This window comes from Anolis sagrei, chromosome 1 (assembly GCF_037176765.1).
Source record: "Anolis sagrei isolate rAnoSag1 chromosome 1, rAnoSag1.mat, whole genome shotgun sequence".
NCBI lineage: Eukaryota > Metazoa > Chordata > Lepidosauria > Squamata > Dactyloidae > Anolis > Anolis sagrei.
The window spans coordinates 129,986,327-130,007,223 of NC_090021.1; positions in this window are offsets into that span (position 1 = coordinate 129,986,327).

Consider the following 20,897-nt stretch of genomic DNA (forward strand, 5'->3'; position numbering starts at 1 on the left):
AAGTACTCTAATATCCTTCCCTCCAATGAGCAGTCGGGCTTTATTTCCTGAAGTATGGACTGGTTGGATCTTCTGGCAGTCCAAGGCACTCTCAGAACTTTCCTCCAACACCACAGTTCAAAAGCGTCTATCTTCCTTTGCTCAGCTTACCTATGATCCAGCTCTCACATCTGTAGGTGACTATGGGGAATACCATTGCTTTTACTATGCGGATCTTCGTTGCCAGCGTACTCTTCACTATTTGGACATTGCTCTCCTCCCAAGAAGTAAGCATCTTCTAATTTCCTGGCTGCGTCTGCAGTAATCTTTGCATCTAGAAATACAAAGTGTGTCACGGCCTCCACGTTTTCTCCCTCTATTTGCCAGTTATCAATCAATCTTGTTGCCAGAATCTTGGGGTTTTTTTTATGTTTAGCTGCAACCCAGCTTTTGCACTTTCTTCTTTCACCTTGGTTAGAAGGCTCCTCAGCTCTTCTTCGTTTCGGATATCAAAGTGGTATCATCTGCAAATCTGAGGTTGTTAATGTTTCTTCCAGCAATTTTAACTCCAGCCTTGCATTCGTCAAGCCCCGCACATCACATGATGTGTTCTGCATACAAGTTGAATAGGTTGGGTGAGAGTATACAACCCTGCCGTTTGCCTTTCCCAATCTTGAACCAGTCTGTTGTTCCGTGGTCAATTCTTATTCCTAAGTTTTCTACACTAAGTTTTCTGGGGGTTTACATTTGTTTGTTTGAATACAATTCCCACAATCCCCTTTATCAGCATGAATACTGGTCTTGCTGGCAGTGGATTCTGGGACTTGGAGTCTAAGAAAGTTAACTTTCCCAGCTTTGGAGTCATGCAAATTACTACTTCCATGCACCCTAAAATTGGAGTCCAGCATACTGCTTTGTGCATGGGCTAATTCCACGCAGCATGGAGACAAGGGAAAAACTAATCCTCTGAGCCCAGGCTCAGATTACACCAGGATTTCAGTCCTTCTATTATTTATGGGTTCATTTGGATTTAATGACAGACCTTTCAAATTTATATGCTCTTTTATTTTAAGACTATTTGCTAGAATGAATTAATAGCCTATTAATGTCTTATAATTTCAAAGGTTATTTGCTCCATAAAGAAGTTAATAAACTGGATTTGATGATCCTAGGGATGTGTCATTCAGCCAGTCTATGCACACCTTGGGTGTGTTAAGTTCCAGACACATGGACGCTGGAGGGCATTTTTGCTGACAAGATGTGTTTTTCTCCTTCCTGTGCCAGGTGAGGTCCTTTTGGAGAAATCCATGCTCCTCTTTGCAGTCTCTATGACAACACGTATGTTTTGAGGTTGTGTATCACCATCATTATAAAATACTCACTTTGAAAGTTAATCTGCATTAATCTACACAACCAACCCACATCGTTTTGTGAATGCTAGTTGGCTGTTGTAAATTAATTATGGAATTTTTTTCAGATTTTATGTCATTATACAATTTTGCTGTCTACGTGTTGTTTCATTTATTGATGTTAGATTTTAAGTTACTGATGTTAGTTGTCAATATGATGTTAGATCTTAATGTTACTTTCACATATGGGGTTTTTTACCAGGATTTTAGGTCAATATCTGTGTTTTTATGGAGACATATAAATACATCATCATCATCATCATCATCAAACTGCATTATATAGCAGAGTAGATCCAGCCTTAAACTACTAGCAGAACTGGGGAAAAGAGAATTGACCTGGGATGTTGGGAGTTATAGTTTACTTACATTCAGAGATCTCTGTGAACCTAACTATGGCTACCGATTATTGATCTGGACCAAACCTGACAAACACACCCAACATAACCAACTTTGAATACTGGCAAGGTTTGGGGAGGGATTTACCCACAATGTTGATAGTTGTACTTCACCGACATTGTTATGCATTTTCATATGGTGACAAGCGAACAATGACTATTTCTTTATCACCCTGGACATTCCACAACTATATAAACCTCACTTGTCTAGTTTCCAACAGACCCCACAACCTATGAGGATGCCTGCCATAGATGTGGGCAAAATGCCAGGAGACAATGCTTCTGGAACATGGCTATACACCCCCGAAAATTCACAGCAATCCAATGACTATTTCTTATAAATAGCATTACAAAATCCCTAACCCAGGCAATATTCAGTTTGAATATTGGTATGAAAATTCCTGTGGTATGAAAATTCTTTTTTATTTATTTAAAAAGCAAACAACTTTGCCATTTGATAAATCCACTGCCTAAACCCACTGCCTGGAATACTATTTTCTGACTACAGTGAATTCCATTGTCTCTCAGCAGAGGAAATACTTTATTTATTTATTTATTTATTTATCTATCTATCTAGCAAATTGAGGGTACAGTTATAATGTATTTAAAAACACAAACAAAATTAAAAACTTGGCATTATGCTAAATGTCATTTGACCAGAAGCTGGCCACTTGGAGTGCCTCTGGTGTCGCTGTGAGAAAGCCCTCCATTGTACATGCGGCAGGGCTCAGGTTGCATTGTAGTAAGTGGTCTGTGGTTTGCTCTTCTCCACACTCACATATTGTAGATGCCACTTTGTGGCCCCATTTCTTAAGCTTGGCTCTGCATCTCATGGCTCCAGAGCTCAGCCTGTTCAGTGCCTTCTAGGTCGCCAGTCTTCTGTGTGCCCAGGAGGGAGTCTCTCATCTGGTATCAGCCACTGAAAAAATACTGATTTCTACTGGAATTGGAGTGGGTCATTTTGCTGCATTGCAATTGGTGAAAAAGAAAAAAAAATCCTCCTTCCATGGGTTTCTTACTTTCAAGGGCCTTGTGTTTGCACACCATTCCTACAAACAAGACACTGCCATGCAATTTTGTATTCCCTCTGAGGAGATTTCAGCCCTGAGTTAGCAACTTTTTTAGCAACTAAAGGAGAAGGGGAATTATTCACCATGACCCCCACAGCAAGCTGTAAAAAGGTAAAGGTAAAGGTTTCCCCTTGACATTAAGTCTAGTTGTGTCAGACTCTGGGGGTTGTTGCACATCTCCATTTCTAAGCCAAGAAGCCAGCATTGTCTGTAGACACCTCCAAGGTCATGTGGCCAGCATGACTACATGGAGCGTTGTTACCTTCCCGCTGAAATTGTTCCTATTGATCTACTCACACTTGCATGTTTTCAAACTGCTAGGTTGGCAGAAGCTGGGGCTAACAGTGGGAGCTCACCCCACACCCCGGATTCAAACTACCAACCATTTGGTTAGCAAGTTCAGCAGTTCAGCGGTTTAACTCGCTGTGCCACTGGGTGCTGTATTAAACACCAAATGAATGAAAACCGAAACACAGGTTTAAAACTGGGAACATTCTGTTGAACACTCTCCATCCGTCGATCTATCTGAATGTTCAAAGCTACCACTGTCACATGAGGAACAGTGTAGCAGAATACACACACCATAGCTTGTACCATCATTATGATATTCAGAGAATACAAAATAAAAATACTTTGGGATGATCTGCTTAAACTAGTTTGTTAATGGCTTAAACACTGAAAAGTCCCCTCCCCAGACTTAAAGCCAGAGTTACCATAAGTTTATGGAAGCCTGAATAGCTGCATTTCAAACTCAGAGTTTGTGTAAAAGGTGAATTTCTGGTCTTGTGGCTCAATTCCTTTAAAAAAAAAAGTTCTGTTGAAAATAACAAAAAAGGCCCTATTTGAGAATTGTCACTTGTGCAGACAAAATAATACCATGTGCTAATTTGCTGCTTTATTTTTCACCTCAGATGCTCCATGACTGAACCGCTGACCTGCTTTTAAAATGAACGTAATATGATGTGTCAGCACTGGGAAATATGGTAAGGAAATTAGGAACAAGCCTTTGGTGTGCACACGTGTATGGGCATGTGACACCTTCAGGAAAAGGCTTGTGGATAAAATTTTAATAGTTGTGCCCAACAGAACTTCAGAAGCCAGTTCAAGCTTTTATTAGACATATTTTGTAGTAAGACAGGGAATGGAGCAAAGACATACATAGTGCATGCCCTCCAATGATTCACAAGGAAACATTTTGAATGACTGCTTGAATAAAAGACAAGAAATTAATAGTTTTTTTTCCCAGCCATGTCAAGAAAATCCTGCTTAATATGTTGTGCAAATGGTATAAAATTCTAGTACTTTAAGTCAGAACATGGAGGTTCAAAACAGAATCTAGTTCCTAATTTTTGCACTCACAATTTAAATTCTCTTCCAGGTTGAGACACACGTCCCTTTCGAGCAGTGTTTCTCAAGCTCTGCTCTTCCAGTTGTTCTGGGCTTCAGCTCCCAGAAATCCCAGTCAGTTTACCAGCTGTTAGGAATTGTGGGAGCGGAAGTCAAACACATCTGGAGGAGCACAGTTTGGGAAACACTGCTTTAGGGGGTTTCCGAAGAAAAATATACACAACATATCCCTATAATGCTTTTCAGCATAACGGAAAGAAACAGTGAACTTCCAGATGAGGCATTTATTGTGCAATTGCTTTGCTCACACCACCAAATATTTACAGATATTTTAGGCTTCCTTGTCATCTCATTGTATTTCTCCACTGCTTTTTCTATTTTTTCTCTTTTTTTTCATAACAGAATCTGCAAAAGAAGAAAAAAACAAAAACAAAATAGCTGTTGCTTGATAGTGGCAAGAGTAAGTCATCTGGAAACAATTGACATGCAAAAAAACACTTGGGATTCATTAAAGAAAAAGAAAACTATGCTGGTCTATTGGGGTGAGGGGAATCCTAAGACATAGCGACATAATAGCTTTATTAAGACCAACCAAGAGACTAGAAACATATACAAGGATTTGTGTTTTGCAGAACTCTTTATCAATTTACTGTATATACTAGCTGTGCCCTGCCACGCGTTGCTGTGGCCTTTAGTAAGAGTTTGGAAGTCTCTGCCTGGCCTCTCTTCCTTCCTTCACTCGCCCTCTTTCCCTCTTTCTCTCTCTCACACTCCTTCCTTTCCCCTCTTTCTCTCTCTCTCTCTCTCTCTCTCTCTCTCTGGCATCCCTCCTTCCTCCCCCTTCTTTATGCTTGTGTGTAAACTTGAGTATTTTCTGTTGGTCATGGGGGTTCAGTGTGGCATGTTTGCCCCAATTCTGTCGTTGGTGGGGTTCAGGATGCTCTTTGAGTGTTGGTGAACTCTGAATCCCAGTGACTACAACTCCCAAATGTCAAGGTCTATTTCCCTCAAACTCCATCTGTGTGGATATTTGGGCGTATTGAATGCTTTGGTCCGGATCCATCATTGTGTCTTCAAAGTCACCCCCTCCCTTCTCCCCACCCCTTCCCTCCCTGAGTCACTCCTTCCCTCCTCCCACCCCCTCCGGAAAGACACGCCCCCTCCCTTCGCCCCACCCCTTCCCTCCCTGATTGACTCCTGGAAGGAAAGGGGTGGGGTGAAGGGAGGGGGCGTGTCTTTCCGGAGGGGGTGGGAGGAGGGAAGGAGTGACTCAGGGAGGGAAGGGGTGGGGAGAAGGGAGGGGGCAACTTTGAAGACACGCCCCCTCCCTTCACCCCACCCCTTTCCTCCGTGACTCACTCCTTCCCTCCTCCCTCCCTCTCCGGTTAGACACGCCCCCTCCCTTCGCCCCACCCCTTTCCTTCCAGGAGTCAATCAGGGAGGGAAGGGGTGGGGCGAAGGGAGGGGGCGTGTTTTTCCAGTGGGGATGCGGCGCGGCGAGGCTTGGAGTGTGCGGAGCGGGGCTTGGAGGCAGCGTGGGAGGAGTAAGATGAAGGAGGGGGTGGAGGGAAGGGGGTGGGGGGAAGTGGCGTTCTTTGTGTGTGTGTGTGTGCCGTGTGTGGGGAAGTGCGGTGACGTGTTCGCGCTGGGCGGGGCAAGGGAGGGAGGAAAGTGCGTTGGCCGTTCGGCCATGTGTGCGCACGTGCTGGGGACTTTGCGCCAGTGCGCATGCTCAGTTGTTTTGCCGTTTTTTCTGTGTGTGGTTGTGTTGTTTTGATTTCTGACTGGATTAGTTTGTACCGAGTGGGTTGTCCTTGGGGCATGGCAATTTTGGTGGAGTTTTGTGGAGGGGTTTTAGAGTTTTGCTTCCCCGTTGGACGCCAGTAGGAAATTTATAGATATAGATTCATGTACAGTCAGTCCCCGAGTTACTGTTGCACCTAAGCAGGAGTTCACCTTGCTCACAGCACTCTCCAAGAAACCAAACATGGTAATAAACAGTTTATTGATTAAACACATATAAAAAAGGGCCAGAGGCAATAGGTAAATCCAGATCACAATGGTGAAAACATGAAAATTAATCCAGGAAACAAAGAGCAGAACATGAGCATGAATCCAAAGACAAATCCATGAAACAAGGAGCAAAACTTGACCTGGAATCTTGGGTCTTGGACTAAGACATGAACCAGGAATGAGACAGGAGTTCCTCACTCCAGTAGTGACATCGCTTGATCTAAAATCCTCTCCCTAATTTAAGGACTGCAAAACATGAATGCATTCCTTTGATCTTGAGAGGCCTGCTTTTGCCTCTCTTTCTCGCTGGTTTTCCTGCACCTGAATCAGGGGCAGCTCAACCCATTATGCAAAGTAAGCATTTGCAGTATAGTTGATTTTGCCCAGGGACGCTTTTGAGGCACTCTTGGGGAAAAATAGACCTTGACATATGCGAGTTGTAGTTACTGGGATGTATAGTTCACCTACAATCAAAGAATATTCTGAACTCCACCAATGATGGAATTGAACCAAATATGGCACACAGAATTCCCACAACGAACAGAAAATATATATCAGTGATTGGTTGGGGGGGGGGGCACCAAAATACAGTTTGCTTACTGTTGAAAATTACCTAGGGATGCCTCTGACCTGAATATCTGCCCCCTCAGAAACAACCTGGTATCTCTGTCCAAGCCAGCTCCTTCCTAGGATAAGCTAATGTTATCCTCTCCTCCTGGCCTGTTGTCTTCCAAAACAGTTTCTCTTTCACACTCTGTCTCCGCAACAGCAACTTGCTCCAAAAACCTCTCTGTTCCCTCAGCTGAAGAACCATCTTGCTCTAAAGGCCCTGAACCCCAAACCCTTCATCTTCATCTGGCTGAACCACAACAATAACAAACATCTGACTTACAATATATAAATATATATTTTTGGCTGGGGTTACACTTAAACAATGTACCTGTTCCAACTTACATACAAATTTAACTTAAGAACAAACCTACAGAACCTATCTTGTTCGTAACTTAGGGACTGCCTGCATAAGTCAACATCCTGTAAATCCAGCCTTCTCTCTGTTTTAACACACTGACAATACTGATTCCCACAAGAAGCCATCAGGAGTGGCCAGTGCCATGTGTCATGGGTTGGCCTCTGCGAGACTGTGTTTTGCCAGCGTGTTAAAACAAAGAGAAGACAGAAAGCTGACTGCGTGGGATGAAGTCGTAAGTCTTCTCTTGTCCAAACTAAACAACTCCCTAAGTTGTTCCTCATAAAGCTTTGTTTCCAGACCATTGCTCATTTCAGTTGCCCTTTCCTGAAAACATGTGATGTGTAAGTGGCCACTGTATCCCCAGTGGGCATTGCAGACCCCTAGAAGTTGGCTTCCCATGGGCTAGGTGACAAAATTGTACAGTGGGGTGGAGGAACAGAAATATACACAAATATAGATGCGCATTTAGAAAGAGCTTGGGTGTTGCATTCAGTCCTCGAGGCTTTGATTGACTATTTTTCATCAGTTTTGATTTAAGAGAAATTATATAAGAGATATAGTTGCATCATTTGGCATAGCAGTTGTCATGGCAAAAGCTTTGTGCCATTACATGCCCTTAGGGATTACGAGAAATGATGTCAGCAGCAGGCCAGCTCAGCGCCTCTTCATTGCCTGTGGGTGGGTGGGGGGCAATTTGCCTATTTGGTTAAGCTGAAAGCAAACCCTTTTGACTTTTCTTTCATGTTAGAGTTTGCTTTCACATTAATTGGAAGATCCTACCTTTCAACAGGATGATACTTGACATCCAAAGAGCTGAATAAATCTTGGCAAACAATAGACATGGAAATGCGAAGAAAGGGAGCTTCAAGCATCACTCCGCAATAGTACATTTGTTCTTTCTTTTTTGGTAATAGTAGAGGAGGTGTGGGGGAGTTTAATTAATCAGGTGTACTATCTAACCTGAAAAAGCGGGACAACAAAATAATGCTATCATATGAGGAAATGTCTCTTTATCTTCCCAGGTGACACATACATCTGAATAAGAACAGAAAAGTTAGTTCAAGATAAAAGTGCAGCCTCGGCTGCTGCTGCAATCTTCTTAAGTAGAGGTTTCACTTACCTTCAGTTATTTGATCTCAAGCAGGCTTCCCGTCATCCACTCACAGCTCTTCCCGTTTTACTCTCAGGCACCCAAAATTGTTTCACAGTGAGTTTACCAGAGTGAAAGAAATGTTGCAAAGCAATGCTTTTGGGTTGAAAAGATTAGATGTTTACAAGAAACATTGCCCAGGGGACGCCCATCTGTATGTACTCAGTCTTCGAGGAAGCTGGCATTGCCCCCCCCCCCCCCAGTGCAACGGGAAGTTGCTGCCAATTGCAAGAGAAGTAAGGTTGAACGCTGCGTGGAAGGGCCCCCACAAGGGTCTTCCTCCAGGGGAAAACCAAGAATGGGCAATTTGGAAGTCGCTGGACAGATTCAGAAGTGGAGTTGGCATATCAAAAGGTAACTCGGCAAAATGGCACTACCTAGAAGAATCCTCCACCTTGTGCGACGGTGGAGCAGATCAAACAACTCAGCATCTGTATGCTTGTCCACAGTGTCCTGCCTCATGTGCAGAGGAAGAATTGTTTAAAGTTACAGACAATGCAGTTGCTGTTGCCCGTTTTTGGTCAAAACCTATTTAGCTGCTTGTGATCCCCTTTTTATTATTTATTATTTATTTATTTGAAGCATTTATACCCCGTCCTTCTCAACATCTGTGGAGGGACTCAGAATGGCTTCCAAACAGACAATAATTTGATGCCAAAGATAATATAAAACACATAATAAATACATCCACAAAATTAAAATAATTCAACATATACATTAAGAACCCGCTCGCCAGATTAAAATCATCATGCAAAGCAGTCCAAGTCCGGTCCAATTCATCTTGTCTTTCCCAGTGAACAAACTTTTTAATCAGTTTATTTATTTATGCAATGCTTTTGATACAAAATAAATAAAACAGTGAAAAAAATGTTGTCAAGAATAGATATCGGTATATAGAAAGCAAATAATGTTAATGGAAGATTTGCATATTTTAAACATTGGCAATCCTGGCCAGAAGCAAGTCTCATTATTTTGGGCAGGAGCTGCATCATAGTCAGTTTTTTTTATTCACAGTATGGAAAGATTCAAGTGTTTTTTCTCCTAGTTTCCCCAAAATTTTTTTAAAAGGTAGTCACAAGAAACAGGGCATTGTTCAAAGCGTGTTTATATGTTGTTCCAGTAATCCTCATGATAATTCTGCAAAGAATAGTAAAAGGGTGTATATCAAAGTTGGTCTACTCCAGACCAATGGAATTGTTCAGTCAAATTCAAGTTCAGTCAAATTCTCAGGGACTGCATTCCAAAGGCGGGTGCAACTAAAGATTGAAATACAAGTTTATTTTAGCTGAAAGCTCTTATTATTGGTAGCGACAACAACAACAATATTTATTACGGTCCATAGACCCCTCAGTGAATAAACAGTCATTTTAAAAAAGTCTCTCATCTCAGGAGTTCATTGTACAAGATACATCTACATGTTTTCAAGTAATATTCCTATCGGAGGTTAGTTTCTTTCTCATCCTTGTTGCCACTACAAGGAATTTTGCAACAATGAGAGTCATCCTGTGGCGCTTGTCCTCTAAAAGATATCTAACAATCCACTGTGGGGCATGGCTGGTCATGTGGGACAAAACTGAACATTAAATTTGGTTACGTTGCACTGTGTAATAATGGCACTGAAATAAAATGTTTTCTATTGTTTCTGCTTCATTTGCTTCACAGGGGCATAGTCTTTGGGAGTAAGGAATTCCAGACAATCTGCCTCTAGCAGTTCTGAGTGAAATACTTATTGGTAGCTAGCTATACTCTAAGAGAGGCATTTTTGTCTTTTAAAATGGAGGGGAAAAACAAAAACCAGAATTTCCAATCAATGATGTCATGGAAAAGTGGAAATGATCACCTGGGAAGATCCAGAGTGCCATAATAGGGCCATATTGGGACTGGATTCAGCATCCAGCATGTGTCCCAAAGTTCTCCATCTCTGCTATAGACATCTTTTTTTTTTTGAATTAGTGTTCAGAACCTTTGGGCTCCAAAGGTTTTGTATGACAATTCTCATAACTCTTTGCTATGGGATTACTTACTGAGGTTGATGGAAAAGGCAAAATGTTACCCCAGAATGCTGGGCATGAATCTTTAACTTCTGCCTCTGTACCTGGCATCTCAGTGAAGACAGAGAAGGCCAGCAAATGAGCTCCAACCATGTTTGACTGGACTTCCAATCGTACAGAAGTGTGCAACTCTGTTCAGCCAAAAGTGCTTGCCATTCTTTTGCCAGACTTTCTCTATCAACTCAGGAAAATCCAGAGTAGAAGAGGTAGCGCTGAGGCACAGGTCCCTGCTTCTTCCTACATATTCAGGAACTGAATGTTCATATTGCTGATCTTGGGAAGAAATCAAGTTAAGAGATATTTCCTTGGCACACTGACTGTGCATCTCCACTGCAGAATGAATGCAGTTCAGTACCTCTCTAATTGCAGTGGTTCCATATTATGGAATTCTGGAAGTCGTAGTTTGGTGTGGCATCAGGACTCTGGCAGAGAAAGATAAAGACCTTGAAAAACTATAGTTCCCAATTCCATAACATTGAGCCATGTCTGTTAAAGTGATGTCAAATTGCATTAATTTTGCATACTACTATTAACAAGGTAGAGTAAATGCCCAATTAAAGCCTCATGTCTAGAATCAATCAGCCTTAATCTCCCATTAATTGTGGGGTGGATGAGACTTGTGTGTGCAAGAAGAAGGATTTGTCCCATAGTTTTCTGAAAAAGGAGGTTAGGATAAAAATGGAATAAATGACTAAAATGGCAAGAATGTTATTTGAAATGATCTCTAGGCCCATTAAACTCTTTTCCTGACGTGGAGACATTTGACACAGTTCATTGTGGAGAATCGGCCCAGTTTCAGCATGTCACCTTGCCTCCTGCGTTATCTCTCTCTTCTAACAAAGAGGCAGTCTGTGTGCTGAAGCACCTGAACAGTGAAGGGAGGATCAGATAGCAGCGGAAAGGCAGACAAAGGGCAAGCGAGAGCCAGGGCTCCGTGTACACTGAACCTCCCTCCCTGCCCCCATTTAATTCTCTGCCAGGGAAATCCAAATACTCCAAAGGGCAAAATAGTATGGAAATGCAGCATGTTGGAGTGCATCTATGTGTTTGATTTTTTATATTATGGAGTCCACTAAGGAGACCAGGAATTGAAAATTAAAGACAATGCAAGAAGAGAAGGCTGAGCCCTGCCTTCCCTAGCTGTGCTCTTCATTCTGGAGCATGGACTGATAGGAAAGATTGTGGTGGCTTCTCACTTGTGTCTTCTACACTCTACTGTGCCCCCCTTACCTATTGCTCTATTTATAGGAAACTAGTGGCAAACCTAGTTGTGTAAATGGGTTTGTGGCCATGTAGTATATTATCATATATATTCATGTATAAATGGACCCTCCCCTAGTATAAATCAAGGAGAGACTTTGGGCCAAAATTATGGATTTTGATATGACCCATGGATTAAGAACTAGCTTAGGTACCCAGTAATGCCTGGTTTAGGTACTTTGTCATTTCTTTCAATTCTCTACCAGTATTTTAATATGGTCATGGTGGGTATGTATGCCATGTTTAATCAAGATCCATCATCGGTGGGGTTTACAATGCTCTTTGGGTGTGGATGGACTTCAATGCTCATCATCCTCTGCCATTGTCCCTCAAACCCCACGAGTATTTTAAGATGGGCGTGATGGGCGTGCATACCAAATTTGGTCAAGATCCATTGTCACTGGGGTTCACAGTGCGTGAACCTGTGGGTGGACAACAACTCCCATCATCCTGGGTCAATACACCAATGTTTAAAGTTGGTCATGATCAGTATGTGTACTAGGTTTGGTTCAGATGCATTGTTGATGGGGTTCAGAGGGCTCTCTGGGTGTGAATTACAGCTCCCATCATCCTGGGATCATTCCCCACAAGTATCTGAAGATGGGTATGTGTGCCAAGTCCAGTCCAGATCCAATGCCGGTTGGACTGTTATGGCTCTCTGGATGTGGAACCCATCCAGAAAAATAGATTGAAAGATAGGTAGATAGATACCTAAATGCATGCATGCATACATACATACATACACATTTTTATTTTTATTATATAAATCAGTGGTTCTGAACCTTTTTTTTGACCAGGGACCACTTGACCAGAAACTACTCTCCAACATTAGTACCAAAAGGGTTATGAATCAGTTAAGTTCAACTTTAGATTCGGTTTGGTTATTTGGGTTGCTGATTCAGAAAATTGAATTGGATAGAACTCATCAGCTCTAGTTTCTGATACAGAACATATGCCATCCAGTAATCACCATCTGCTCACCCACAGAAAACCATGTTTAATAAACCTCAGCACTATAAGAAGGTTTCGCGAGACCAGTCACTCTCGTTGCAACAGCGTAGGCCATGGACCATACTTTAGTTCTTGTGGACCACTGGTTGTCCACAGACCACAGATTGGGAACCGCTGATATAGATAGATTAAAGCACAGTATTTATATTGACTCATAGACAGGTTAGCCCAGGTTTTGAAGACTAATGTATTACTAAAATGTGTAGATTTGTATGTGAACATAATTTAAAACATGGCTCACAACTGACACAACAACCACTTGAAAAATATTAACATAGTTTATGCCAGACTGGTTCCCAATTGGGTACTTACAATGTGGAATAATAGTTTAGTTCCATGCTAGTTGCAGTTGCATAACCTTCGTACAGCTATGCTATTTGCAGCTTAATTGGTCCACCCCTTTGCTACTGAGAAGCATCCAGCTCCAGGGTGTGATGAAGCCAAACCTATTTGACAGCATATGATACCATGTCACACCCCTATTGCCTGAAGAATGAAGAAAGTAGCTGAGAGCTGCAGTTTACTAGTGTTTTGGGAATTGAAAGGCATTTTCTTTTGCATAAAATTTCAACCAACAGTTAGGTCTATGTTCTGCCGGTCAGAAAAAAATGAAAAGATCGAAGTGCCTGGTGAATGTTTTACATTTCTGCCCCTGGAGTCATAAGAAATCTTCCCTGCCCTTGCACTAAGCATAATCTGAGGATGTTTGCCATAGATGCAAGCGAAACATCAGGAGAGAATGCCTCTAGAAAATGGCCATATAGCCCGAAAAACCTACAACAATCCAGTGATTCCAGCCATTAAAGGCTTCGACAATACATAACCTTGATTGTTTCGTGCAACCAAAACAACCAAAACTCTTGGACTGAAGCCTAACACATTTATTGGACTGGGAACTGTAACTATACCCATGAAAAATTGGGCTATAGTTACTGCTACCTTTTCTTTTTGGAAGAGTATATAAACTAATTTGTTGTCCGTGGAGGTGAATCTATACTGTAGAATTAATGCAGTTTGACACCACCTTTAACAGCCATAACTCAATGCTATGGGATCCTGGGATCTGTAGTTTGGTGAGGCAACAACACTGGCAAAGAAGGCAAAAGGTCTTGTAAAACTACACGTCCCATGATTCTATATAATTGAACCTGAGCTGTTCAACTAGTGTTAAATTGCATTAATTCTACAGTGTAGATGCATCCTAGGTGTGTAAAGCTTCAGGATTTGCACCTTCTGCTTTTGATATGCGCTCCTTGAAAATGTCCTCCATTGCAGGGAGAAGCAATGCAGTCACACATACGTTCTTTTGGAACATTTAAATGGGTTTTTAAAGGAGCCCCCTGTGCCATTGATTCCAAAAGGAAGAACACTCCAGAGGGTAAAAAGAGTGTTCTGAACACTCTGTATCTAAAAGCCCTACATCAGATGGCACAGAGTTTGTTTCCAAAATGAGATATGGTGACATTATCAAATCTATTATCAATCCCATCTTTACCTACCATCCCCTTTGGTAGAAAGCTGTGTTTTGTGACATTGTTTAATGTTGCCTTAGGAGTGTTTAGTTTTGCTCCCCGAGTCGAGGGAAGCATTGGAGGGAAGCCATTGCCAGTGGGAAAGTGCAAGACATCTAAGATGATTGGCAAGCCCCTGCTTCAGAAACAAAAAGTGTCCGGTTATGTAGGCAGAGCAGCCCTAAGCCATATAACTGATTTAGCCGCACCAAAAAGAGTGTCCCATGATGATCGAGCAAGAGGCATAAACAACCCCAGCCCCATATTATTTACATGCTCTCAAGGCATTATCTCTTGACTGGATTAACTTAGAAGTCCGCTACATGGAGGCAATTTTTCACCCACAATCAAGAGGTGTATCTACACTGTAGAATTAATGCAGTTTGACACTACTTGAACTGTAATGGTTCAATGCTATAGAATCATGGGAGTTGGAGTTTGAACTGTCTTTGATAGAGAAGGCTAAAGACTGTGTAAAACTACAACTCCCATGATCCCCATATCATTGGGCTATGCCAGTTAAAGTGGTATCAAATGGCATTCATTCTACAGCATAGATGCACCCAAGATTTTTTCTCTCTCCTTTTTTTTGGTCTGCTTTAAGAGTGGCATCTTTCCTGAAGAAGTTGCTTCCTTTGTGCTCCATTCATCTCTCCTTTGTTCAAAAAAGTCTTCATAGCCTCAGTGGCTAGTACTTTATTACTATTTTACATTGCTGTTGGCAGACTTCTTTGTTTAAACACACATACACTTTGCCAAGGAACTAGCCATAGTACACATCTAGCCATTGTACGCATTGACCACACCTCATGGAGAATGTAATCGTAATACGTCCATGAGATTAAGTCCATTTTCCATAGTAAGAGATTACGCCCTGCCTGGGGAAAGGGCACTATTTCCTCTCCATAGACAGATTCAATATGTAACACAATTTTCCTGGGTTATAAATGTCATTCCCTAATTAGTTCTATCATAAAAACATAGAAAAATGTTTTTAAATTGACAAAATGCTGTTTTGTGGGATATCCTGCAGCACATTTTGCCATAGTTTTTCAATGATGATCAGCCAATTCAACATAGTTTGTGGCAGCCACAGAAACAAAGTTTTTGGAGTATAACAACTACTCTCAAAGTAGGTATCACACAATTAAACAGGAAATAACACTTTCAAACCAGGAACAGATTTTTTTCAAATTGTTACATAATGTTATATGTACACTGCCCATGAAACCTGTTCAATGTACACAATGACCAGTTGCTGTCCACATTAACCAAACAACTGGCACTCCCCTTACATGTATAAGGCAGCTTCCAAAGAGTCTTAGCATTTAGATCAGTGGTCCCCAGCCTGTGATTTGTGGATCACCAGTGGTCTGCAAGAACTAAAATATGATCCACAGCCTCACCATTACTACACTGTTGCAACGAGAGCAACTGGTCTCGCAAAATCTCTTATAGTACCAAGGCTGGTTAAATATGGTTTTCTGTAGGTGAGCAGATGGCATCTACTGGATGGCATATGTTCTGTATCAGAAACTAGAGCTGATGTGGTCTATCCAATGCAATTTTCTGAATAAGCATCCCAAATAATGGAACCAAATCTAAAGTTGAACAAAAACTGATTTGTAACCCTTTTGGTACTAATGTTGGAGAGTGGTCCCTGGTCAAATTGGTCCCTAGTCAAAAAAAGGTTGTGAACTACCGATTTAGATGGAGATGTCCCTATGTGCATCTGTCTACTACCTTGTTTTAAGTCATGGCACGAAAACATTGTTCTGAAGAGCTTGGATTTTGTGGATCTCAAATGGTTTGTAACCAGGCAGCACTACAGAGAGTTGGATTTTGATCTTCATCTTTACAAATATGTATGTGTGCTGTGAGCAGGTTTTTCCGCTCTGTCAAACATTATGAAGTTTCAAGAGCAACTAGAAGTGTGACTTTGGCTGTAGAATTGATTGTGTTTCTTTTTTTTTTTAATCATTTCTCTGTTTTAATGAGATTTAAACTAATTATTATAAGGATTGTAACATTTAATTATATTTTAATATTTCTATTGAGTAGGTTTTTAAACTGTATAGAGTTTAAGGCTGTTAGTTTCTTTGGATCTTCGTCCTGAGAGAAAAACGGGGCACAAATCAATATACTGGCAGTCCCCAAGATACAAACAAGACAGGTTCTGTAGGTTTGTTCTTAAGTTGAATTTGTATGTAAGAGGGAACGGGTACATTTCTTAAACATAACTCCAATCATATACATAGAGATGGGGGGAGTGTTTTAGGATCCTTCCAGACAAGCCCTATATCTCAGGATCTGATCCCAGCTTTTCTGTTTATCTCAGATTATCTGGCAGTGCAGACTCATATAATCCAGTTTAAAGCAGAAAACTTGAGTGTGGACTCAAGATAACCCAGTTGTGATATTTTCTATCTTGATATTCTGGGATATAGCTCTGTGTGGAAGGGCCCTCAGATAGCATAGGGAAGTGTTAACACCCCTGTGGTGTTTGTTTTGCTGTCTGTGCCTCTGTTCAGAAGATTTCACCTCACTTTCTGTCCCTGTGAGAATTGGATTTTGGAAAATAGGTTTGTTGTGGAAACAAGGGTTGGTGAGAAAGCTTCAGTGGAGACACCTTTAACCCATGATAACTCTTCCAGGAGCGAATTTCCCTTTCAAAGGGTAGATTTCTCTCACTTCCTGTTGACGCACCCCTGTTCTTAGCGAGGAGTCATTTGTATGTCGGATGTTTGTATCTCAAGAATTGCCTGCATAATAATACAATCAATGCACTTTGCTATGGCTCAATGCTATGGGATCATAGGCGTTGTAGCTTTCTCTGCCAAAGAATATTGATGCCTCACTGAACTTCATTTCCGTTGATTCCCTAGTATTGAGTTTAAGTGATGTCAAATGGCATTGATCCTACAGTGTTTTCCTTCTTATCAGAACAAATTGTTCATTGGACTTTCTCCGCAGCCTTGTTGGGCATGACAGAGAGCTTTCCTTTTCACGCAGAAAGCTTTGGCATGGACCCAACAGGAGGAAAAAACTTCTGTGGCTGGAAAGTTTACAAAGCAACGCAGAACACAAGGGGCAGGTGTTTTGCAAAATACTTGGGATTCCTCTCTTCTTCTTACTCAAAGCACAGCCTTAGGCCAAGGCTGTATAAACAACTTTCTGAACAAGCAAATTCTTCAAGGCTCATGCCTGGCTTGTGCCGCCTTCAGCTGGGTTTGTATTTTGGAAAAGGGTCCTGCCTTTGACCTCACAGAATGACTCCCACATCTGTTTGACACACGCCTGGACTGCCACGGCTTAATGCTAGGCAGGCCCGTAGCTGGGGGGGGGGGGGGGCTTGAGGGGTTTCAGACCCCCTCCCTAAATTCTCAGGGTGGTCCGCGAGAAGGCCTTACTGATACATTATTTAAACTATTATGTTTATTCATATCATGATCTGATCACCCTGCTCAATATATCCCATATGCATGGGGGTATCAAAAGGTTTGCTAGGGTAGATCAAACTCAGCCCCCCCCCCCCCCCCGAATCAAAATCCTGGCTATGGGCCTGATGCTAGGGGATCCTGGGATTTGTAGCTTTGTAAAACTGCATCAGGTTAAACCGTTGAACTTCTGAACTTGCTAACTGAAAGGTTGGTAGTTCGAATTCGGGGAGCAGGGTGAGCTCCTGTTGTTAGCCCCAGCTTCTGCCAACCTAGCAGTTCGAAAACATGCAAATGTGATTAGATCAATAGATACCACTTCTGCGAGAAGGTAAGGGCGCGCCATGCAGTCATGCTGTCCACATGACCTTGGAGGTGTCTATGGACAAGGCCAGCTCTTCGGCTTAGAAATGGAGATGAGCATCACCCCCCAGAATGGGACTCGAGTAGACTTAATGTCAAGGGGAATTGATGAATTGTGATTTTATTCTGACAGCCTGGCCTTATGTAATTATATGATTGTATTTTAATGTATTTTATGGATTAGTGTATTATGAGGTTATGATGTTTTTATACTATTGTCTATGAATCTTTTGTTGTGAACCGGCCTGAGTCCCTCTTCGGAGGTCGAGAAGACCGGGTTATAAAAGCTTTAAATAAATAAAATAAATAAATTTACCTTTAAGACACTAGCAATATTTGGCAGAGAAGGGTACATGCCTTGTATCATCACAACTCCCTTGATGCTATAGCACTAAGGTGGTGCCAACGTCTGATGTGCAATTACGTAAAACTGCATCTACACTGTAGAGTGTCGGAGCCTCACTAAACTACAAATCCCAGGATCTCATAGCATTGAGCCATGGTATTTAAAGTGGTGTCAAACTGCGTTAATTTTGTGGTGTAGATGCACCCACAGCCAGGCCACGTGGATCTGAGGGAGAAAGGCCACGTGGATCTGAGGGAGAAAGAAGAAGGCCAAGAGGAAGGAAGGGGAAACCTCCGAGAGTCCTCTAGAGTAGGCCTGAGCCAACTTGGGCCCTCCACATGCTTTGTATGTGGCCATGTATGACCACATTTTTGTGGCGGCTACTGTCAAAACGACACCAAATTATGCTAATCTATTCTTTCTACTGAGTAGGTTTTTAAGCTGTATAGTGTTTAAGGTTGTCAGTTGCTTTGGATCTTTGTCCTGAGAAAAAAGCAGGCACAAATCAATATACTGGCAGTCCCCAAGTTACAAACAAGACAGGTTCTGGAGGTTTGTTCTTAAGTTGAATTTGTATGTAAGAGGGAACGGGTGCATTTCTTAAATGGAACTCCAATCACATACCTAAAGATGGGGGGGGGGTGTTTTAGGGCCCTTCTAGACAATAATAATAATAATAATAATAATAATCTTTATTTATGTCCGCCACCATCTCTCCAAGGTGACTTGGGGCAGCTTACATGAGGCCCTATAGCCTAGGATCTGATCCCAGCTTTTCTGTATTGTTGAAGGCTTTCATGGCCGGAATCACTTGGTTGTAGTAGGTTTTTTCGGGCTATATGGCCATGTTCTTGAGGCATTTCTCCTGACGTTTCGCCTGCATCTATGGCAAGCATCCTCAGAGGTAGCGAGGTCTGTTGGAACTAGGAAAAAGGGGTTTATATATCTGTGGAATGACCAGGGTGGGACAAAGGACACTTGTCTGCTGGAGCTAGGTGTGAATGTTTCAACTGACCACCTTAATTAGCATATAATGGCCTGACAGTGCCTAGAGCAAACTTTTCTTGAGAGGTGATTAGATGTCCTTGTTTGTTTCCTCCCTGTTGTTGTGCTGTTCTAATTTTAGAGTTTTTTAATACTGGCAGCCAGATTTTGTTCATTTTCATGGTTTCCTCCTTTCTGTTGAAATTGTCCACATGCTTGTCCCAGGTTTTCTGTTTATCTCATATTATCTGGAAGTGTGGACTCATATCATCCAGTTTAAAGCAGAAAACCTGAATGTGGACCCAGATAACCCAGTTGTGAGATTTTTTAAAAAAATTAATTATTATTTTTCAGCCTAGGGCCTTCCAGACAGCTGTTGTTGTTCATTCGTTCAGTCGTCTTCGACTCTTCGTGACCTCATGGACCAGCCCACGCCAGAGCTCCCTGTCGGCCGTTACCACCCCCAGCTCCCTCAAGGTCAGTCCAGTCACTTCAAGGATGCCATCCATCCATCTTGCCCTTGGTCGGCCCCTCTTCCTTTTGCCTTCTACTTTCCCCAGCATAATTGTCTTCTCTAGGCTTTGCTGTCTCCTCATGATGTGGCCAAAGTACTTCAACTTTGTCTCTAGTATCCTTCCCCCCAATGAGCAGTCAGGCTTTATTTCCTGGAGGATGGACTGGTTGGATCTTTTGGCAGTCCAAGGCACTCTCAGAACTTTCCTCCAGCACCACAGCTCAAAAGCATCGATCTTCCTTCGCTCAGCCTTCCCTAAGGTCCAGCTCTCACATCCGTAGGTGACTACAGGGAATACCATGGCTTTGACTAGGCGGATCTTTGTTGTCAGTCTGATGTCTCTACTCTTCACTATTTTATCGAGACTGGACATTGCTCTCCTCCCAAGAAGTAAGCGTCTTCTGATTTCCTGGCCACTGTCTGCATCTGCAGTCATCTTTGTGCCTAGAAATCCAGACAGCTATATAACCCATAATATGAAGCCCAAAAAAAATCCCACAATATCTGCTTTGTACTGGATTATTTGAGTCCACACTGCCATATATTCCAGTTCAGTGCAGATAATGTGGGATTTTATTCAGCTGTGCATACTCATACTTTGCTTTCATTCTGGGAAAAGAGACAGGGGAAAGTCCAGCAATTTGAAACCCTACAAACCCTACAGAATGGGAAGGGCTGGGTGGGAGTATCAACGGGGTCTTAGTAAGCCAAAGAGGCCCGGTCACAGCTTTTCAATGATGATTTCCGGTTCTCCATTGCAGCGAGGCAGCCTCCATTTGCGGGGCAAAGATGGTAGGAATGAATGAGATTGAACCAGGAAAGCTTCCCACTTCTTTTTTGACTGCGTGTCTAGTCTAACCTTTTGGATTCAAACCCTTCAGTGAGGATAAGAAGCGGAATGCTGACTAGTACTGGACAGGAGGGGCTGAGGGGGGTGTTCGTAAGCGAACCGGAAGTGAGGGCTGCCAGCAGGGCGCCTTAGCCGCCTTCCTCTTCAAAGCCCCGGCGCGCGGCTCTGGGCCACCTCAGCCGTGACGTCATAATAGCGGTTGGCGAAGGGAGGCTGCGGCCCGGTCGCAGCCGATCG